General features: G+C 34.8%; 2 pseudogenes; both read left to right on the top strand.

The window, feature by feature from the left end:
- The window catches only part of LOC122723614, a 121635-nt pseudogene that overhangs the window by 10736 nt on the left and 86304 nt on the right, over positions 1–24595 (top strand).
- On the top strand, positions 11751–16113 carry LOC110615952 (annotated as a pseudogene).

Raw genomic sequence — 24595 nt, 5'->3', positions numbered from 1 at the left:
GATTCGCTAAGTTGATCATCATTCTGCGATCGATCCGTTAGATCCCTCTATGCTTGTCTTTAAGGAATAGGACCTATAAGATGAAGAAGACGGCCAGAGGACCACTAAGGAAGTTTTCGATGGAGACCTTTCGACGCTCAAATCAGATCTGAAAACTTCATGGAGTTAAAGGAAGTAAAACAAAGAAGAGAAGAGAAGAGAATGGTGGTTTTGGATTCTCCCTGTGTGACTGTGAGAGATAGAGATAGGTCCATTTTCATAGGAGGAGATATTCTTTTTTCAGGTTAGTTCGGTACATAAATACTTTTGAATAAAATTGATGCCCCTAGTGCCATGTCCCTTTCTGATAGAGCAAGGATGCTTTTGTGCAGGTGTGTCAGGCAGTACATTAATGATGTACTATAGGACACTAAATGCGAAGCTGGCCGGTTCATACCCTCCACATGCGCGTTTATGATCCCTGTGTTGAACCAAGAAGGCGATCAGCTCATAGGAGGTCGGCATCTTTACCCTGACTTCATCAGGTCGTGTCGAACTCATCTGACCAACATAGAAATGAGTTCCTTCCGGTTACTGAGGTCAGCCACGTCGGCATTCAAAGTCTTGTTATAGTACGGGCTTTTGAAAAAGTCGGTCTGTCCATCCTCTCCGGTCTTTGAGGAGGTTGATCTGTCTGTTTCGAGCTTGGGTAATATCAGGAGTGTTGCTCGTCTGATTCATTATACTCAATAGGTCAGACTTTTAACTGCCTGATCCTATCAGATAGAAAGATTTTCGATTCACGTATACACGTGTCATGATACATTATCAGTTTATCATTTCGCTTCTCTGACGGTTATTTATGATCGTCGAAGAAGAGAACCCGTCCTGCTAATTTGACATCATCTGTTCATTTGGTTGACACTTATGAATTTCGAAGGGAAGTGCGATTGATGAAATTGGTCAACTTAACATAGACCAAACCGAGAGAGTAAATTTTATATCTTGATAATCATCCCTTCGGGAGATCTGATTTTGGTGGTCTTTTTCATGGAAAGTCTAACCTTGGTAGTTTTTTCTTTTGGAAGGTCTGACTTGGTTGCTCTGCCCTTCTAACATTGTCTTTCCGACCTGACCTTAATGATATGTCCTTTTGGGTCTTCTTCTGAGCATTTTACTCTGAGGTGTATTTTGGCCTTTAAGCCCTAGGTCTTTTAATAAGCGCTTCAGTTGATTGGTTTTACGAACATTTTAGCTCTTTGCTAGGCTCTCTAGTCCTAAACGTTCGTCAAAACTCTTTGATTTTCTATATCATTCCGGACTCTTTAACCCTGATTATTTTTACGAGTATTTTAGCTCTTTAGCCTTGATTTTTCGCCCGACTCTGGTTAGCTCTTCATAACTTCCGGACATTTTTGCCCTCAAGCACTTTTTGGGCGATTTTCGTCCTTATTCGCTTTCCGAGCTATTTTCCCTCAAGTTTCTTTCGAGCATTTTTCTGCTCCTTCGGGCTATCAGCCCTTAAGCATTTTGGGGCTCAAAGCCCTGATTATTCATTCCGAGTTCCTTATTCTTTGTGTTCTTTATCTAAACCCTTTTGCTCTTTTGGGCTCTTAACCCTAACTCCTTTCTTTGAGCCTTTCACTCTTTTACGTCTCCTGGGTACTCAGTCCTAAGTACGCTTACAGGCTTTTTTTCCCTTAGTCTGCTTGTGAGCATTTTTATTTTTTGCATATTTCGTGCTCCTATCCTTGATTTTTCTATTCGAGCTCTTCTTGCTTTTGTTGCATTCCGGGCTCATCTAGCCCTAGACCATAGTCCGAACACTTTTGCTCTATGTTTTCTTGTGGGCTTTTAGACTGAGTCTTCATCCGAGCAGTTTAGGTTTTTGTCCTTCTGGGCTCTTTAGCCCTCACTCGTTATCCAAGCGCTTTTACTTTGTCATCTTCTAGGCTCTCTGCCCTTAAGCACTTTCCAGGCCATTTGCCTTCAAGTATCTCCCGAGCGTTTTCGCTCTTTGCTGAGCTCTTTAGTCCTGATTATTCATCCGAGCTTTTTGACTTTTTGCATTCTTCGGGCTATCTGCCCTTAAGCACTTTTTAGACTATTTGCTCTTAAGCGATTTTCGAGCATTTTTGCTCTTTTGAGCTATCTATCTTTAAGCACTTTCAAGCACTTTTGCTCTTAATCGTCCAAGCTCTTTAGCACACTGGTCTGCTTTCGAACTTTTTTTTTCTTAACTTGGCCTTTTGGTGCTGGATTCAATTTTTGAGACTGGTCATCTACCTTATTGGGCTTCTTTGTTTCCTCAACTCGGCTTTTCTTGGCCTATAGGCTTGCTAGGGTGGGCCTTCAACATTATCTCTGTCTTCTCAATTGGTTTTGTGATGCCAACGGCCTTATTTTCGAGACTAACCACCTACTTCATTGAGGTTTCCTTTTTCCAACCGATTTTGTGGTACCGACAGTCTTATTTCTAAAATCGGTCACCCACCTCATTGGGGTCTTCATCTCTTTAACCGATTTTGTAGTGCTGGCTTTCTTATTTTTGAGACTGATCACCTATCTCATTGGGGTATTCATCTCCTCAATCGATTTTGTAGTGTCGGCGGTCTTATTTCTGAGACCGGTCACCTACCTCATTGAAGTCTTCATCTTTCTAACCTGTTTTGTGGTGTCGACAATCTTATTTCGAAAATTGATCACCCACCTCATTGGGGTCTTCATCTCCTCAATCGGTTTTATGATGCCAGCAGTCTTATTTTTGATACCAGTTATTTACCTCATTGAAGCCTTTATCTTCCTAACCGGTTTTGTGGTGTCAGCGGTCTTATTTTTGAAACCAGTCACCCACTTCATTGGGGTCTTCATCTTCTCAATCGATTTTGTGGTGCTGACAGTCTTATTTCTGAGACCGGTCACCTATCTTATTGAGGGCTTCATTTTTCCAATTAGTTTTGTGGTGCCGACAGTTTTATTTTTGAGACCGATCACCCACCTCATTAGGGTCTTCATCTCCTCAACCAGTTTTGTGGTGCCGACAGTCTTATTTCTGAGACTGGTCACTTAATTCATTGAGAGCTTTATCTTTCCAACTGATTTTATAGTGTTAACGGTCTTATTTCTGAGACCAGTCACCCACCTCATTAGATTCTTCATCTCCTCAACCAGTTTTGTGGTGCCAGCAGTCTTATTTCCTAGACCAGTCACTTATTTCATTGTGGTCTTCATCTTTCTAGTCGATTTTATAGTGCCGGCAGTCTTATTTTCTAGACTAGTTACCCATCTAATTGGGGTCTTCATCTCCTCAATTGGTTTTGTAGTGCCGGTGGTTTTATTTCCGAAACTGCTCACCTACCTTATTGAGGGTTTCATCTTTCCAATCGATTTTGTGGTGCCGATAATCTTATTTTCAAGGCCGGTCACCCACCTCATTGGAGTCTTCATCTCCTCAACCGATTTTGTAATACCGACAGTCTTATTTTTGAGATCAGTCACCTACCTTATTGAGGGCTTCATCTTCCTAACTGATTTTTGGTGCCGGCGGTCTTATTTCCGAGACCGATCACCCACCTCATTGAGATCTTCATCTCCTCAACTGGTTTTGTGGTGCCGACAGTCTTATTTCTGAGATCGGTTACCTACTTCATTGAAGGCTTCATCTTCTCAACCGATTTTGTTGTGCCGGCGGTCTTATTTCCGAGACTGGTCACTCACCTCATTGGGATCTTTATCTCCTCAACCGGCTTTGTGGTGCTGGCGGTCTTATTTCCGAGACCGATCACCTACCTCATTGAGAGTGCTGACAATCTTATTTTCGAGACTGGTCACCCACCTCATTGGGGTTTTCATCTTTTCAATCGGTTTTGTGGTACCGACGGTCTTATTTTCGAGACGGATCACCTACCTCATTGAGGGCTTCATTTTCCCAATCAGTTTTGTGACCGGAGCTTCTAGGTTTATGAGCCTTGTTCTTGCTTTTAAAATTTATCTGCAAAATAAAAGCTTGCACGGAGTATATGTAATACGAATGCTCGTTGTTAATTTAAATAATAAGATATTTAGCTTCATATTATAGTTGAATGCAAATATTAATTTTGTCCAACCATATCATCTCCTATAATTCTAAAGAATCTAATAAATAATGTTTCTATGCATAAATGATTTCGCAATTTTCACTTCTCATATCAGCATGCTTAAGCAAATAATCCCTTCCTTAAGGAATTCATATTAATATTAATCACCGATAAGAGCTTTTTAAGCTGTTTCTAAAATGCTGTCATGCTTAAGCATATAATCAGAAGGATTAATGTATGAAACTAGACATGATGACAAAAATACTTTGAACTAAAGAGATAACTGTGTAGTTTGGTTAACTCGTGCATGTCACCCCTCTTCCATGCCTGGCAGATCGCCCTTGTATCGCGTTTCCTTCTTACATCAGCGTCTAACTTTTTTTAACTTTCATTGTGTGGTTTTAGCTGCCGTTAGCAATTCTCAATTCTTTTCTTTCTCTCTTTTTTTTTTCGATTTTCTTTGTTGTTTGTCTATTAACTTTTCTCGGTTTATTATGTGGATCTCAATGAGTTTTGTTTAAAAACTCCGGTGACAGTATAGTCTCATTCGTCCCCACAGTTGGCGTCACTTGATAATGATGAGATCCGGCAAGGCATTCAGATGAGGACACCTAGGCAGAGGTTTGATTTGCTGGGATGATCATCGTTCTATGATCGGTCCGTTAGATCCCTCTATAATTAGTTGTAAAGAATGAGACCTGTAAGATGAAGAAGACAGTTAGGAGACCACCGAGTAAGTTTCCGATTGAGACCCTCTGACGCTCAAGTCAGATATGAGAACTTCATGGAGTTAAAGGAAGTAAAACAGAGAAGAGAATGGTGGTTCTAGATTCTCCCTATGTGATCGTGAGAGAGAGATAGGTCTTTTTTTATAGAAGGATAAATCTCTTTTCTCAGGGTTAATCCGGTGTATAAATACCTGTGGATAAAGTTGATACCACTTATGTCATGTCCCTTTCTAATGGAACAAGAATGCTTTTGTGCAAGTATATTAGGCAATACATTAATGATGGGTTATAGGACAATAAATATAGAGCTGGCCAGTTTGTACCTTTTAAATGTGCGCTTATGATTTCTGTATTGAACTAAGGAGGCGACCAGCTCATAGAAGGTCGTCATCTTTACCTTGATTTCATCAGGTCGTGTTGGGCTCATCCAACCTATATAAAAATGAGTTTTTTCCGATTAGTGAGGTCAATTACGTCGACGTTCAAAGTATTGTTGTAATATGGGTTTTTGAGGAGGTCGGTTATCTGTTCTCTCCGGTCTTTGAGAAAGTCAGCCTATCTATTTCGAATTTGAATAAATTTAGGAGCATTGCTGATCTAATTTTTTATACGTAATAGGTCAGGTTTTTATATTGCTCGGTCCAACTAAATAGAAAAATTTTTAATTTGCGTGTATATATGTCACGATTTTAGAATTTTATTTTTTATATGTTATCTGGGTATAGTATATTTATAAAGAGTTTTATAATTATAATTTAATTTTAGATAGTATATATATTTATAAATTGATTTAATTGGGCAAATTTAAGATGTGTAGTTTTGGTTAAAATTATGTAATTTTTGTATGATTGTATAATTTAATTAATTGGTTATAAAAACCAAAACCACATAGTGGCAAAAGCGCCTAACACATCGTATTTCAAAGGACTCGTCGACCGCCTGAGCAGCAGCACGTCGCGCCAGCTCCACCGCCGCATCGTGCGCCTGTGAGCCTCCGCACGCCGCACCTCTGCATCGACCGCTCGTTTGCAGCCCACCTCTGCATCGCGCGACTGGGAGCCGCTGCAGCACTGCACCTCGTGCTCGTGAGCCGCCGCACGCCGCACCTCCATCTTTTTGCTTCTTGTTGTTTCTTTTTGTTTCTTTTTGCATTGTTCTCACCCCTTTTTTGCACACCCAGAATTTTTTTTTTTTTAACACTCCTAGCACACACACACAGAATTTTGTAGCTAATTGCTCTACTCAACATAGATAACAAAGTTGAAAGAGTGCCCTTATCTCATGACCCCATTGATTTGCCACCCCTTTAAGCCTAAATTGAATCATTCACAGTATGTTACCTTCACTTAGGGAGTTTTTCTCTTGAATTGAATCCTTAAATGTGCTAAGGTCAAAGGAAATAAAAATACAAATACATGCAAACACAAAGCTAGTGTAACTCCCTATGAGCTGATTTGCCCAAATTATCATGAAAAACCAGCACAAAGCACAAATCACAAACTTGTTCCAATGGTCTAAGACTATGAACTGAGCCTAATAGCCACTTGGGGAAGTAACTGACTGAGTAACCGGGGGTGTATCACCCATGTACACAATCGCGTAAAAAGGTCAGTAACTTTTCAAGCGAATAAGTTTCGATGGTCTAGACTATGAACAGAGCTAGTAGCCACTTGAACAAGTGACTATCTGAGTAACCGGGGGTGTATCACCCATGTACACAATCGCGTAAAAAGGTTAGTGACTTTTTCAGGCAAGGATAAGAATAAGTGCCTGCTGAAAATAAAAATAAAAATTAAATAAAAAGGAGAAAGAGAGAAGGTGGCAGGTCACTCATAGGGGTTGCATTAAAACTAACATAAAGGAATAAGCATGATTGATTCAAAAACCTTTCTCTTGACCATGGTAGGTGAAAGGAAACAAGGAAAGGAGAGGATGACCTTAGTGCATGTACTCTATACTGTGATAATTCAGATTAGGAGTCTAGGGGGAGCTGATTAAGTGGTATTTAGGCTCTAAGGAAAAAGGGGGCTTGATTGGCTAAGTTATTTGTTGCTTGAGGACAAGCAAAAAGCTAGGTGTGGGGGTATTTGATCAAGCATAATTTAGCCACATTTTTATTATCTTTTTTATTGTTTATTTACACATTTTTTAGTTTAATTTATGGTTTCTATCTTGTTTTTACAGAAAAGGAAAGAATTGGAAAATTGGAGAAAAAGTGCAGAAAATTGACAGAAAAGTGATTGGGTCAGTGATTTGCCCAGTGATCTGCCCAGTTCAAGCTGAAGCAGAAACCTGGAGGCAACAGGCAGAAGTGATATGGGCAGTGATTTGCCCAGGACACTCGAGGACACTGGCCAAATCACTCGCAGAAGACAGAGAGAACTGACTGGCAGAAACGTGATCAGGTCTGTGATTTGCCCAATCCATTGAAGAAACTGGTCAAATCGCCGGGCAAATCACTTCGACAGCAGAAAATACAGCAGAGCGGGAAATTGTTCAGGAAACCGAATTTCAAGTTTTCAGAAGTCCAAATCCAACTCAATCACTACCAAATCAATTCCAAGAGCCACGAAAGAGTCTCTCACTTAAGGAATTCCAGTTGCAATTAAATTCAACATCAAAAGAGGTGTCACAAGCCAAATTAAAAAGGGGTTTCAAAACCCTAGAAGAATGGAACTCTTCAACTATAAAAGGGCAACCTCCAAACCAGCAAAGGCATCTTCTGATCAGGAACTCAGCACCTTCTCCCTCGCCAGAAACTCTTCAGCTGTTCTTTCTTTTTCTTTCTTTTCATCTTTTGTGTATTTTAGTCACCATGAGTGGCTAAACTCATTCTTTTCTAGTTGAAGTTGAGAGTATTCAGATTTGTGATGAATTGGGAGGTTTAATACTCCATTGTTGAACTCTTGTTTGTTTCAATATTTATGCAATCTGATCTTTTCTATAAATATTACTTTGCTTTTAGAATCAATAAGGGCCCATTGCTTTTAAATTGCTTAGTAATATTGTTTGAATGGTTTAGGTCCGTAATTGCTTTGATTGTTCAAATTCACATTTAATCAGGTTGCATAATCTAAACTTGACCACGCGGTTGGCAAGGATAGAATTGGGTTTCTCTAAGTCTTAATGCAATCAACAGTTGTTCGATGCTACAATGCCCCAAGGATGTTCCTTGGCAACTTGTTGATTAGTGTTTGATTAGCGAACGTTTCCTAATTAAACTAGAACTAAGGAGGAATTTGGTTGTGAGAAGCGTCTTCCATAACCAAAACTAATTTATTGAAATCAAATAGGAGTCTTTAATAATCAATTATCAATTCTGAACAAACTGATTTAGACTCACACTTCAGCTAGAATCTCTTTCTCATCGAAATTCGTTTTCAATTAAATTATTATTCTCTTTTGCTTTTAGGTTTTAAACTCATCAAAACAAACCCCCCCTCTTTTATTTACTTGTTATTTGCCTTGATCATTATTAGGAAAGTCTTTAGTGTCAATTCCCTGTGGTTCGACCCTATTGCCACTATCTACAAGTTTATTGTTGATTGTTTAATAGGTTTATTTTTGACGGCTTCGACAAACCGCCTATCAATCACCTACCTCATTGAGGGCTTCATTTTCCCAATCAGTTTTGTGACCGGAGCTTCTAGGTTTATGAGCCTTGTTCTTGCTTTTAAAATTTATCTGCAAAATAAAAGCTTGCACGGAGTATATATAATAAGAATGCTCGTTGTTAATTTAAATAATAAGATATTTAGCTTCATATTATAGTTGAATGCAAATATTAATTTTGTCCAACCATATCATCTCCTATAATTCTAAAGAATCTAATAAATAATATTTCTATGCATAAATGATTTCGCAATTTTCACTTCTCATATCAGCATGCTTAAGCAAATAATCCCTTCCTTAAGGAATTCATATTAATATTAATCACCGATAAGAGCTTTTTAACCTGTTTCTAAAATGCTGTCATGCTCAAGCATATAATCAGAAGGATTAATGTATGAAACTAGACATGATGACAAAAATACTATGAACTAAAGAGATAACTGTGTAGTTTGGTTAACTCGTGCATGTCACCCCTCTTCCATGCCTGGCAGATCGCCCTTGTATCGCGTTTCCTTCTTACATCAGCGTCTACCTTTTTTTAACTTTCATTGTGTGGTTTTAGCTGCCATTAGCAATTCTCAATTCTTTTCTTTCTCTCTTTTTTTTTTCGATTTTCTTTGTTGTTTGCCTATTAACTTTTCTCGGTTTATTATGTGGATCTCAATGAGTTTTGTTTAAAAACTCCGGTGACAGTATAGTCTCATTCGTCCCCACAGTTGGCGCCACTTGATAATGATGAGATCCGGCAAGGCATTCAGATGAGGACACCTAGGCAGAGGTTTGATTTGCTTGGATGATCATCGTTCTATGATCGGTCCGTTAGATCCCTCTATAATTAGTTGTAAAGAATGAGACCTGTAAGATGAAGAAGACGGTTAGGAGAAAACCGAGTAAGTTTCCGATTGAGACCCTCTGACGCTCAAGTCAGATATGAGAACTTCATGGAGTTAAAGAAAGTAAAACAAAGAAGAGAATGGTGGTTCTAGATTCTCCCTATGTGACCGTGAGAGAGAGATAGGTCTTTTTTCATAGAAGAGAGAGAGATAGGTCTTTTTTCATAGAAGGAAAAATCTCTTTTTTTAGGGTTAATCCGGTGTATAAATACCTTTGGATAAAGTTGATACCACTGATGTCATGTCCCTTTCTAATGGAACAAGAATGCTTTTGTGCAAGTATATTAGGCAATACATTAATGATGGGTTATAGGACAATAAATATAGAGCTGGCCAGTTTGTACCTTTTAAATGTGCGCTTATGATTTCTGTTTTGAACTAAAGAGGCGACCAGCTCATAAAAGGTCGTCATCTTTACCTTGATTTCATCAGGTCGTATTGGGCTCATCCAACCTATATAAAAATGAGTTTTTTTCGATTAGTGAGGTCAATTATGTCGACGTTCAAAGTATTGTTGTAATATGGGTTTTTGAGGAGGTCGGTTATCTGTTCTCTCCGGCCTTTAAGAAAGTCAGCCTATCTGATTCGAATTTGAATAAATTTAGAAGCATTGCTGATCTAATTTTTTTATACGTAATCAGGTTTTTTTATTTATTGCTCAGTTCAACTAAATAGAAAAGTTTTTAATTTGCGTGTATATATGTCACGATTTTAAAATTTTATTTTTTATATGTTATCTGGGTATAGTATATTTATAAAGAGTTTTATAATTATAATTTAATTTTAGATAGTATATATATTTATAAATTGATTTAATTGGGCAAATTTAAGATGTGTAGTTTTGGTTAAAATTATGTAATTTTTGTATGATTGTATAATTTAATTAATTGGTTATAAAAACCAAAACCACAGTGGCAAAAGCGCCTAACACATCGTATTTCAAAGGACCCGTCGACCGCCTGAGCAGCAGCACGTCGCGCCAGCTCCACCGCCGCATCGCGCGCCTGTGAGCCTCCGCACGCCGCACCTCTGCATCGACCGCTCGTTTGCAGCCCACCTCTGCATCGCGCGACTGGGAGCCGCTGCAGCACTGCACCTCGTGCTCGTGAGCCGCCGCACGCCGCACCTTTGCATCGACCGCTCGTTTACAGCCCACCGCTGTATCGCGCGACTGTGAGCCTCCGCACGCACGCACCTCTGCATCGACTGCTCGTTTGCCACCCACCTGGCTCCTCTGCAGTTCAGCAGTTCAACGGTAAGCATTTTTTTTTTAATCCGAAGAAAATAGTTCCTGTCCCTCCAATGATATGTGGGCTCTGGTTGCTCACTTAGCATTGCTAAATAGGTTTGCACACATATGTGAATATGTTTTTAGCAGTCTGGGTAGAATTTTGGTTGGTATTGTTGGAAGCATTATGAATTTATTATGACATCCAAGTTTATAGGCATCATAGTGTTGCTTAGACATACTTAGCTTGTGGTTCCAAAAAATGGAGTCATTTCTGGTTTTCTTTTACAATGGAACCATGGAGTTGGTTATTCCATTCTGTTTCCATCAGATTATGTGATTGAGTGTTAAAAGTATGTAGTATATGAATATTCATTCTTTTTATCAATACTTAAGTAGTTAACTTGCAGAAGAGATATATTTGATAGCATCATGTTGTGCAAAGTTCACAATTGATATGATATGTTATTGTAAAATGGACTTGGAGTAATTTCACTTTGGTTTTTGGATAATTAATTATTTTATTGTTTCCATCATTTCTCAACACGCCCTCTACGCATTTGCAAAATAGAATTGTTTGAAAAAATTACAGTGAATTTTCTCTAAAAAAAGTTAATTTGAATTGAGTTACTTAATTAGCCTTATTTTCATTTATTATGTAGTCTGAATTCAAGTTGACTAGTTGAGCAAGCATGAAGATGATAAAATTATATAGCTCGTTTCAAATTTTATTTGCTTGATATTAAACTTTGTGTCATATTTGTATTATGTTATTGAGTTTGTATTTATTTGTATTATATTTGTTATGAATTGTGTTCTGTAATCTTTTTTGAAGGTGCTTACTCTCTTTTTTAATGTTTATTTATATTAATGATGACTATTAACTCATTAAAGTGTATTTAAAATAATTTGTCATTATTAATTTGAGTTTGAACTTGAGCTTGAGCCGAGTCTTTTTATTTTGAGTTTGAACTCGAGCTTTGTTAACGAGTTTCTTAATCGAGATTTTCGAATTCCAACTCGAATTAGGCTCATTATTATACTAAACAAGCTTTTCTCGAACTGAATTCGATAATAATATTTAATTCACGAGCCGAGCTTGAGCTACTAAAATTTTTTAATAAATGAGCTGGACCTTTACAAAACTCGGCTCGACTCAATTCGATTACACCCTAAATTAACAGACGTCAGTTGTATTCTTTGCCGCTCTCTCATATGCTCAGTTCCCGTGAAGGTAAAAGTAACACTTCCAATGGCTGGCGATGGAAGCAAAAGCAGTGAAGTCTCAGCAATTCCACCTCGAAAAATCAATGTGCAGAAATTTGTAGAATAGCGCGCTTCTGAGCTCGAGACTCTTCACTCAATAGTATCAGATCGGTTGAACAACGATTTCCGATCTCGAAGAAACAAGAGAAGAAGAACCACTGCGTATGACAATCAAAATGCAAAGAAGAGAGATAAAAGAAGGAGAAAATTTGGAATAGCTATTGATAGAAGCAATAATGTGGCTTCGGAGCAAAACCAGGAAAGGCTTCCTCCTCGTCGCGTTCGGCGGAGAGTTGAACTTAGAAGGAATTCTAAAAGTGGTTTCTCTACTTCCAGCGAAGGGACAAAGAGGCTGAGAACGTATCTTTGGCATTCGAAGAGGTTCACAATGACAAAGCTGTGGGGTTTCCACCTTCCCCTGGGTTTGCAGGGCAGGTAACATTGTCATGTAATCTGCAGCTAAAAGTTTTTGCAAAATTAATAAGCTATTCTTTTTAGAGTGGGTTTGTATGATGCAGAGGAAGGGGGTCTCGAGCTTCATTGAAGTGGTACAAGCATGGGGCTCTTGTGCATGATGCAAGCTATTATACTGCTGTCCAGTTGGAGGGTCCAGAGGTAGGCATTACCCTCTCTTTGTAATTAGCAAATCTTTTGAGTCTGAATTTTTATTGCTTTGGTAGTTCTCATTTGTTGTAAGGTTCATAATTTATAGAACTTTTACTTGTAAGATTTATAAGTTGGAAGAATTTTTTTTTTTAATGATATGTGATTTCTAGGATTCATTAACGTCAATCCTAAGGATGGTGCTCGAGCCTTCTTCATCAACTCAATCTGAGGAAATTACAAATACTATTCTTTCTGGTTGTATCTATGGAACCGCCATGGTAAATTACTCCACTGCAATTGTTTTGTTGTTATTATTTTCCTGAAGGAGGATAACCCTATGATGTGCATATATGAAACTCCTTTTGTTTTTTTTCAGCTTCATCATGTTGGAGCGCCTGTTTCTGAGTTGATAGCTCCTGTGACTTATATGTGGCGACCTTATCATCTTCCGAATGGAGAAAATGGTGGTAGTCACTGTAATTCTGATGGATGCAATGAGTCGACAAGTTCTGAATCATTTTCTTCCCATCGCCAGCTTTGGGTGTTGATACATGCTTCAGCTTTCAATGAGGGATATGATGCTCTAAAATTTGCTTGTCAAAAACTTGTATGTCCTTTTTGTACCTGAAAAAATTTGTAAATTTAAATTTTGTTGTAGCTAAATTGGTGTTGACTTGCTATCTTACAAATAAGGTTTTCAGGAATTCCTTTTCCTCTAAATTCCCAGCTTGTTGGTAAAAGATGGTTGGTTGACCATATCTACAGCATATATTTCACCTTTTGTTTCTTGCCTCATGCCTCATTTTCATGTATTATAAATTGGTAAATCACGTCCCTTTGGTTTGTGATTTGCTTTCCTGACCATTAATTTTGTGTTGGAATTGGAGAACTTAATTTTTAGGTATTCTAAACATTCTGGAGGTTTGTGATATCTTAATATGTGAATTTCTTACTTTTCTTATTTTTTCAGATGAGTGAGAGTGGCATCTTGATCAATTGCATTTCACTTGAAGGCGAACTTGCAAAACTAGAGGTAATGGGATCGAAGGCATTTCAACTTCTTCAAAAGATATTACATCCTGTTTATTGGTGAGCCAACTAATAATTTTTTATGTTTCTTTGGGATCAAGATTTTTAGTTAACTATGGCTAAGGCTGCTTACTTGTGTGTAGTGATTCAAAGAATTCCTGGCAACTGAGGAAATGTGCTGTTGAAGATGCGGATCATGATTCCAAGCTTAAGAATCCTTCTATACTAGAAAATGAGGAGAATATGTCTTCATGTTCTATGTTTCCTTTTACAGTCAGGGATCCTCGAGCAATGTCTGAGACAAAGATCGGTGATGTTTCTGTGGCAGCTGCTACCACAATGAATTATGTGTCTGAAGATGAACCTAGAAAGGATGTCACTCCACTGGGAAATCCAGAAAAGATTGAAGATTTACTTTGGCAACCATGTTCAAAACCTGAAGGGGATAGCAGTTTCTCTAACAAAGGGGATCTGTGGGATGCAGCTTGCAGAATAAGTCTCCCTGTGGAAGATAATGTTCTTTGCTTGGAAAAACAGCGTTTACGTATGGATTTCGTTTGCCTTGATGATGCAAAATCAGGGATGCCGAGTACTGCAGTTGATGTTCATGGTTCAAGATCTTGCCCTATTGTTCTTCTTAAACACAACAATGGAATGGGCTCATTCATGGGGTAATTCTTTTTACTAGATTTAATCTCTCATTTGTTGTTATTAGAAGTAATTGATCTGGTTCATTTTCATATATTTCCTGTGATCATACGTGTACCACGATTACATCTTTGCAAAAAAAATGAGCTGTATTCTTCATTAGCACCTCTTAAATGTTGCTTATCTTTACAGATGGTCAATAATAATGCCCTTGTGCTGGGTCAAGGTCTTTTGGATATCTTTCATCTCCAAAGGAGCTCGTGCCATAGGTCTTAGAGAGAAACGATGGATTGCATGTGAAGTATGTGTGCTTAACAAGCAAGAATTTTTTTTGAAAAAAAAAATGGTAACAGAACAATTATGATTTTTTTTAATTATTTCTTTGCAGGTAGGGTTACCCTTTTTTCCTTCAGATTTTCCTGACTGTAATCCATACCTCTCTTCTAAGGCAATTGAAAGTGCTGCCATAGACCAAAAAGCAGAACGACTATGTCCTGCTGTAAGATCCTTGAAAGTGCCTGTTCCACCCCCATGGAATAGCGTCCGCATTGCTGTGCAAGTGGCTTCAAGTTCTCATGCAAAAGACATGATTGGTGGCAATTCAATGTCAATCTTTAGATGTGATCATAGTGATATAACATCACTCAGGGTTGATGGTAACTCATTTGATGGAATTGTAGCAAGGACATCCAATATGTTGGCTGATTTTATGAATGAAATATATGGTGATTGTTCACTTTTATTCCCTCAAGCTCCAAACTGGAAGATGAAGTTTCTAGAGTCTATCAATGATGAAAGTAAACTTGGTCAACTTCAAAATGGTATTATGCGAATGAATTCTAACCGTCAATTGTGCTTTGTTAGAGTTCTTCTCCATGCATATAAAAAAGGTGTTTTTGAAGAGGGAGCAGTTGTATGTGCACCTTGTCTCAGTGATGTGTCACTATTGACTTCCAGGTATTCTTCCAGAACTTCTTATTCTTATTGATGCATCAGATTACTTTGAAAATCCGAGGTTTGCTTGATTATGTGAACTCTTGCTGAAATTGCATTAGGCTTCATTTGATAGGTGTGAATTTATAATAATAAGGTATTCAATTTGGATATTATTTGAAAGTTTATAATTATAATTTAAAAGACAAACCCAATCATCAATCATTTAAATGCACACCAACAGATTATAGATTCATAAGTCATAGAAGGATATTTTGCAAAATTAGAAGGATGTTTGTGCATCTCTCATTTTTTCAAGAGCTGAGTGGGACATTTAAAGGAGTGTTTTACTGTAATATGAACATTGCAAAGATCATCTAACGTATAGGGTTGAAATTATCATTTGGGGATTCCTACTGTTCATGAGGCTTATCATCTGATGTTATTTGATGTGGTTGGCACGTGCTTCAGGTCAGAAAATAATGAGACTGGTTTTCAGATTCCTACCTCTGTGGTGAGGTCATACTTCAAAGAGCAATCTTCTGGTAAGTGGGAACTCCAGATACCAGAAAACGCTGCTGAAGAGTCCCATAGGTGGCCTATTGGTTTTGTCACGACAGGATTTGTTCGAGGGAGGTTAGTGATGATGTTATTCTTTTATTTCTTTCAATGAATATGCAACTCTTTCTTTGGTAACAGAATCACAGGATTTACTTTTGATATGCAGCAAGAAGCCAATGGCAGAGGCCTTTTGTGAAGCAGTTTTACTAGCGCATCTTAGGGAAGAACAGTGGAATGGGATACCTGTAAAGAAGAGTAGAAAAGAAATATATGTGCTTGTCAGGAACTTGAGATCTTCAGCATATAGACTTGCTATGGCATCAGTTATCTTGGAACAACACCAAGACGATATGGAGTTCTTGTGAAATGCTGCAGGTGTGATAACAAATGCGCAGATGAAGTTAGGTAGATTATGTCGAGTCATTATGATGTTACATTGCAAAAATGGATTAGAGCTATTGCAGGTACTGATAGGATTTTGCTGAAAGAACATAGGGGTATATTTTGTTCTCTTTTTTATTGAATGAAAAAGAAAAAAGAACTTTTGTTTCTAAGGATAGAGTAGGAAGTTAGTATATGATTTCTTGTTTGTCCAGTTTATAAGATTTTAAAAATGTGATAAATAAATATTTTAATTTTAGAGTTTATAAATCAAGATAAATACTTTTGAAAGGTTACTACTAGTGTTTAGTGATAAATTAGTTGGTAGAAGTCTGTATCACTGTTATAAGTCAAAATCACTATTTTGCATGGTGAGGTCGCAGGTGGATGTTGCCCATGCGGCTTTGATCCGCAGTAACTTAAGCCCAAAGGAGAGCAGAAGCTCGTTCCTGGAAGTCAGCTGGCAACCTCCTCCCGTGAAATTGCTTCAAAGTGAATACGAATGGTTGCTTTCTTGATGTTTGGTTCGTGCTTTATGGGAATGGTCTTTTCAGAGACTGGAATGATAATTGTTGGGCAAGTGTTCTATCTTTGCTGCTGAACTCTTGGCAACTTATAATCGTTTAAGATATTGATTTGAGAATCCCACGGATGATAGTTGAGTGTGATAACATAGGCGTTATGGAAGCTATAACTGATTGCATCATCTTATTCAGGATGCTTTGCTTCTTTACTCAAGGCTGTTTCTTCCCTTTTACAAGCGGTTCTAAAAGTTAAAAGTCACACGTATCCCTAGAGAATCTACTGCCGACTGGTTAGTGGACTTCGCGAAGGATGTCCCTAGAGGCGTCGATGTTCTGGCTTCTCCACTAGAGTTGCTGCCTTGGCTTCAAAAAGGGATGTAGTTGGAGTTATCTCTCTGACGTTAGTTTTTGTGTTTTTGTTGCCTTGTATTCCTTTTATTATCCCAAGCAAAAAACAAAAGTCATAATCACTAGGAAGCTCTTATTGTTTTAAAAATGAATTATATACTTGATGTTTTGTGAATTATTAATTATATATGTTAATCAGTATTTATTACATTAAATATTGAGCAAATGATTGATTGTATAGTTATTTTATGTTTAATGTACTTCCTCTATATTTATTTTTTCACCATTAAATCGAGATTTATTAGTTCATATAATAATAATTGTGAATTATAGGTTATATGGTGTGTGTATATATGTATTACAGATTGTTGATACAATTAGATGCAGAACTAAATATGAGAATTTTTTGTAGATGTTTTAAATGGGACAGTATGTTAACTAATATATAAGTAAGGGTATGTTAAATTGATCAAGAATCACGAATCATTAGAATCTTGTTATATAACTCTATCTTATATATACTGACACTCCACGAATCATTAGAATCTTTTTATTTTTAGTAAATATGATTAAAAATTGAATTTAAAATATAAAAATATTTTTAATTAGTCCTTATAATTATTTATATTTTCAATAATAAAAAAATAAATAAAGTATGTTGCTTATGTTAGCAAAGTTGAAATTTGGAAAATTAATATTGAATGTTTTGTTCTAATTTTTATTCTCTTATACCTCATAATGTACACTTGTATGAATTTTCATGTCTTCTACATCATTCTTTTTATTTATTTATTTATTTATTGGGATAAATTAGGAACATCGGCTAAAGCAAACAATTTTCAACATATAGGAAATTTCATTTATTTTATTTTTTAATTTTTGCAGAGGGAAAAGGAAAATATTCTATATTTTAAATGTGTTATTTTAATTTAGAAAATTTTAATTTAAAATATAAAAAAAACTTTTAGATTTTCAATACTTTTAAAGATTAAATTATTTAAAATCGCATTTTAAAAATAATAGTGTCTTAAAGTTTAGAGTTATAAGAGTCGCGCTGCTACGATTTGAAAAACTCATTAAACACTATCATTAATTTAAAAAAACTAATGTGTCTATTAAAAATTGAATTGATGTGAAGTGGTTGATGTTTATACACAGTGACTTTACGAGAAAACTACAGTAACTTTAACACTTAAGTTAATAAACTGATAAAATAACCGAATATAATAAATTAGTTATAGATGTGTAAGAATGTGTATCTTAATTTGTGCACACATCAACTTTTATTAATTATCAAATTTCTTATGAATCTGACTGATATTGACTAATTGATAAAAAATCTTAATTTGAATCTATTGGATTATATCCGCGATCAATAATTGTTCATAAAAACTTGATTTGTTCAGTAGAGCGCGAGTCTTGATAATACAACTATTAGAGTGGTTTGGTCCTTTTTTTTTTTTTTTATGGATAAGATCTTTATAGGAGTGTATCATGTAACTCTAATTTATTGTGACAATTTATAATTTATTTTGAGTGATTATTGTGTTATATTTTAAATATTTATCAATCATATGATACCATTAAATTAAATAATAATTAATTTCAATAAGAGTTCAATGGAGATCTCTAACAACTAGAAGATGAATTCAATTGAGTTAAATATCTTAAATTTTCTAATCTTTTTAATAGTTTTTGGTGCTAATATACTATATAATTAAAATTTTGATTATTCTTAAACTTTTTGTGGTAATTATGTATGGTGGAATGCATGTATAGATTGCTAATATTTTATAAATATTAAGAAATTAAAAAAAGGGAAATGGACTATAGTTTCCAAAAAGATAATGATAGAAAACAATGTGGGTCTAATGCTTTAGGAGACAAAAGATTGTTATTGATATAATATTGCTCTATTTTTTAGAGCAAGAAAATAAACATCATAATGTTTATGAATATTTAAAATATTTTTCAAATTAAAAATATTAAAAATAAAAATATTCTCTCCGAGCGTTATTATTTTTTAATTAAAATTTTAACGAGCGACCACGGAATATTTTTATTAATTAACGACTTTTTTTCTCAGATTAACAATTCATATAATGATTTTCTTATATGCTTCTACACGTTTTTATAATATATATAATAATGTAAGTTTTCCTCTGTACTCCTTTTGTAACTCGGTACTCTCGCCTTTTCCTCTTTTTTAAACCTAACTTTTTATTTTCCCTTCTCCATGAGAAACGATATGCGTCGATTAACTATCGATAAATAAGAAAATATAGTTGTCCCTATTAATTTGACAGTCAACAGTAAGCGGCTCATCCCGTCAAAGATCGGAATAATAAAAAAAATGATCATTTAAGATATGTTTATATATATATAAAGAATTTAAAATTGGACTCACAGATTTAATATGGTAAGTGCATTTAAGTAAATTTGATAGAACTCTCATATTCTAGTCTCTCAATTTCTAATCTCCATTCTAAAAAAAAAAAATTAAAATTATTTACTTATTCAAATTTTTATAATAAAGCATGTTAAATTTAATTTTAAATTAATTTTTTTTATAAATTTGACTAATATGTATTTAAGTTAATAATTTTCTCAATGATATTTTCTAAAGCATATTATAGTAGCTATCCATGATTTGTTTTTTTTATGTTGAATATTCTTCAATAGGTATGGTGTATGACTGAAATACTGCATTTCCCTTTTATGTAATAGAAATTAGAAATCGCTTATGTTTGCGAAAAACAAAGAAAAAGAGAAAAACAAAGGAGAAATAGTATCACAGGGACTTGTTAGAAAAATAATAAACAAAAATCAACAAGTAAAGATTTACAAGTTTCACAAATAATTCATAAATCATCAAACACTTGCTGCTAAGTATATAAACATCTGTGGCAAAAAAAAGTCTATAAACATCTAATCAAACAAATCCCATCAAATAAAAGAACCCAAATACATTTTTTTCTAAAATAGAAAATAAGCAAAAGAAAAAACACCAATATTATTTTATTTATGTATTTTCTATTGTGGATAGAGGGCTAAGTTGACATTGCCGCTTCACGGGATAACATATGAAGCACTTAATCAGACCGTTTACATTGCACGGGATAACATAGGCCGCACTTAATCAGACCGTTTACATTGCACGATGTGCAGGTCCTAAACCCATGCTTCTCAGAGTAGATCTTATGGCTGCCATTGCACTGTGCACAAAGAACATATCTCAGCCCTCCACAAACATCACAGACGCTATTGGTAACCCACCAATCAGCTTACTCAACTCACCACTCTCATTCATCTCCTTGATCTCCTCGGCCCCACCAACATACTTCCCTCCTAAGAAAACTGCAGGTAACCTAACTTTTTTGGACGCAGTAGAGTGCTGAGATCACCAAGTAGGGCTCACACCTCCCTAAGACGGCCGCCGGAGCCACCTTCACCAAGGTACTTCTCCTGCTCATCTTTCAAAGATATCAATGTCATTCTCTTAGAAGAACAAAATGGATCCAAATCCCAACCCCAAACCCCAGAAGACCCTCCATTTTCCACTGCGCCTCCCCACTCCACTGCCACCACCGCAACCACTCTAAAACATTCATAATTTCACCACCTCCTAACCAGGGTGAAATTATGAATGTTTTAGAGTGGTTGCGGAGGAGTGGGGAGGCGATCCGAACACGGTGGAAAATGGAGGGTCTTCTGGGGGTTTGGGGTTGGGATTTGGATCCATTTTGTTCTTCTAAGAGAATGACATTGATATTTTTGAAAGATGAGCAGGAGAAGTGTCTTGGTGAAGGTGGCTCCGCCGGCCGTCTTAGGGAGGTGTGAGCCCTACTTGGTGATCTCAGCCACTCTAGCCACATTATATATAGAGAGAGAGAGAATGGAAGAGACATGAGACTAGTTAGGGTTACAAAGTAGGACTGGACCGGGCCTTTGGTGCTATTAAAGAAAGTGATTCTATAACTTTAACAATGGAGTGTCTGATCAAATGCTTGATTCATCATTGGTTTAAATCTTCGGAGGTCTTTAAAAATATTAGATATTCTCAATATTTATTCTAAATTTGAATTTAGTAAGAAGGAAAGTAATTATATATAAAGTCAAATTTGCTTGGAAAAATTTGAAGTTATGGTAATTAATTATTTATGAGTTTTTAATATTAATATTTGCAAAAAAGATGTCCGCCAATTGAGAAAAAATGACAATGCAGTACATGTTAATATTTTTAATTCCTTGGTTTCGGGGATGTTGAGAGATATGAAATATTTATTCTAAATTTGGATTTACTAAGAAGGAAAGTAATTATATATATATAGTCAAGTTTGCTTGGAAAAATTTGAAGTTATGGTAATTAATTATTTATGGATTTTTAATATTAATATTTACAAAAAAGATGGAGCAAATTAGGAAAAAATGGTAATGCAGCATATGGTAATATTTTTAATTTCTTGATTTCGGGGATATTCACTAGTAGCGAGAGGGGTGCATTGAGATCTGCCAATCCCTAAATAATTTTTCTCAGCTAATGTGGAGAACTCCAATAAATTATGTTTACGACTATAGAACTTAATTGTGCCATATGTATGAGCAAATGCATGTGCAGGAACAACTCAGAAATCATTATTGAAATTTTAATATCATTTCTAGAATAAAAGATGTCGATCACAATGGTTTCTTCCCGCTACTTCCATCTTAGTAAGGAAAAAAATATTTTTTAGTGTATATGGTATAAGAAAACTAATTAATTTTTTAATTTTAAAAAATATATTAAAATATTTTTAATATTTTTTTAAAAAATAATAATTATTTTTTATTAATTTTAAGGTTAAATATTATAAAAGAATTTAAAATGTTATGAATATGAAAAATTAATTAATAAACTTTTTAAATATCTAAAATATTAATTAATAAATTTTTAAAATTATAAAAATTAAATAGTAAAATATTTAATGAATAAAATTAACCTAATCATTTACTAATAAATTTTTTAAAATATTTTAATATATTTTTTAAAATTAAATTTTTTTATAAAAATTAAGTAATAATTTTTTCTTAATGCTTAATATTTTGATTTAGTGATTAAAAAAATAAATTATAAAAAATTATCTTTTATATTCAACTAATCACTAACATAACTGCTATTCCCTACTAAATAAGGTGAATAATCAGTTAATAGTTTAATAAAAAATGAGAATTATCAGTACGGACTCACATTTAAAAATTAGAAAATGGGGAGCAAACAAAAGGAATTACATTCCCAATTGAGTCATGGTTCGGTTTTTATTTTGAATTTAAATAGTAATCTGTTAGGTTTTGAAGCGCGCAAAATTAAAATAAAATTAACATCAATTTAATTAAGTTATTTTATTTTTCTTTAAATCAAATTAAAATTTGCTGTATGTCACTTGAAATCGTTGAATTGAAATCAATATTTAAGAATTTTAGAATATGGGCTTAAATCTCTAATTTCATCTTTCACGTTGACCTTAAATTGACCACCATGCATTACATTATTTATTTAAATTGAGTAGTAGCTTTTTATGATACAATATTTAAATTTATCTCGTACTTTTTTTAATGTTGTTTGTTATAAAATTGACAAAATAAAATAAGATAGAGTTTAATTTTTAAAATTTAATAAATACTCACCCGAAAGCATTCTACATATTAGTATATTGACTAATATTATTATTAATAAAATATTGTTTACTATAAAATTGATGAAAATATTTTTTATAAACCAATAAATCAATAAATTGAGTTATTTTTAAGTACATTTGATGGGAAGTATATATTTGGATCCAATTTATTATAGATTAATAAATTTTTAAAATTATAAATAATAAATTATATTATAAATAATAAATAAAATTTACTTTAATATCTTTTTTTTTTTTTGAAATAGAGGTTGGGGAGTAGAACCTTAGACCTCTCAAGTCTACTAGAATGCACTTTCCACCAGGCTAAGTCTCGGAGTGCCTTTAATATCTATTAACTTCATAATAAATCTAATTCACTTAAAAATTTCTCCTTTCAATTTTCCCATTTTGATTCAACTTGTGCACCACTGATCTATCCAAACCGGATTTTGATGAGTCAAACTTTTAAAACTAAAATGGTTTTTAATAAATACATTTAAAACTGAATTTATGAGAGAAACATTTACAAATATCAATAAAATGTGTAATATAACTATTTTAAATTTAATTTAATTATTTATTTTTAAGCATAAACAATGATGTGATTTAACAAATGATATAAAATGAATTTCATTGTTCATCTCTCTAAAATAATAATGAAAGGACATTCACAAAAAATTACCCTATGCAAAATCGATTAATATTTTTAATAATTAAAGTCGTTCAAATACGATGAAAATTTATATTAAATTATTTAAATTCATTCTAAAATCAATTATTATGACTCAAACTAATACCATATTTATATAATTTTAATTAATAATTTATAAATAAAATTTTTAATTAATAATTTAAATTTTAAAACTTAATATTTCATAAAATATTTATAATATAATTTTAAATGAAAACATATAAAAATTTATAAATATTATTATAAAATATATATTTTAATTAAATTAATTATTTATATAAATAAATTTAGATAATGATTATTCAATATGAAATTCCATCAAATTTATTCAAATCTAATTATATATTTTATTCAAATTCATTGTAATAAAATTCCATCAAATTAAATATTCGAAAATATTTTATCTATTCAAATCTCTAATTTATATCGTTTCATAAGATATTTAGCTATCAATTGTATTAAAAAATAAAAAATAGTTAGAAAATATATATTTTTAATTATTATGTAATTATACTTTAAGTCTTAATACATTAGGGACAAAGACAAACCCAAACGCCGTCCCACGATTAAAGTGTTGTTTTTGCATCTTCCATAAGTAACGACAAGTTTCCAAATTGGCCACCCATGCATGAGCCCACAGAATCACGTGCATGCATCGTCTCAAACACTAATATCTTTCCTCTTCATTAATCATCACAACATACAGGCCATTTCCCCATTTCTGACTTCTCTATCTCCATTAATGGAGAGGCCGCTCATCGAAGTATCAGACTCAGAGTTTCGTCTAGACTTTATGCTCAATTCCAAATGCCGAGCCAACGTCCGCCTCAGGTCTCTCTCCGCCACTACCCCAATAGCATTCAAGGTCCAAACTTCATCGCCGCACAAGTTCCTGGTTAATCCACCAACTGGGCTTATCCCTCCTTCATCCTCTACCATCTTTCAAATCATACTCAGACCACAAACCCATCTCCCATCCTCTTTCCCTCGTTCTCCCTCCGACCGTTTCCTCCCAATTCATCCGATTTGACTAACCCCGATTCTCTCAACTCATGGTTCTCTTCCCTTCCTCTCTGGTCAACTCAAGATTTTAAGCTCAAGGTTGCCTTCGTCGGTCCATTTCTTCTCCGGCACGCTGTCAGCAGTGGGGATGTTAACTCTGTGAAGAATATAATAAAGAGGCAAAGGTCGATACTTTCTGAGTTGTCACCGAGAGGGGCTGAGTCGCTCCTTCGAGTTGCTACTGAGTTGGCTGACCCTGAGGGTATGGTGAACTTACTGCTTGAAGCTGGGTTGAAGATTGACGCACGGGCGGCGGATGATGTGGGCTTTCATCAAATGGACGCAAAGTGGCAATCCAAAGGCTGGAGCGAGCTGCACGGGGCAATAGTATTTGATCGGACGGACGAAGTTTTGGATTCATTGGATAGTTTTGGGC

Source organism: Manihot esculenta, chromosome 5, assembly GCF_001659605.2.
Source record: "Manihot esculenta cultivar AM560-2 chromosome 5, M.esculenta_v8, whole genome shotgun sequence".
Lineage (NCBI taxonomy): Eukaryota > Viridiplantae > Streptophyta > Magnoliopsida > Malpighiales > Euphorbiaceae > Manihot > Manihot esculenta.
This window is presented reverse-complemented; position numbering and strand designations above follow the sequence as displayed.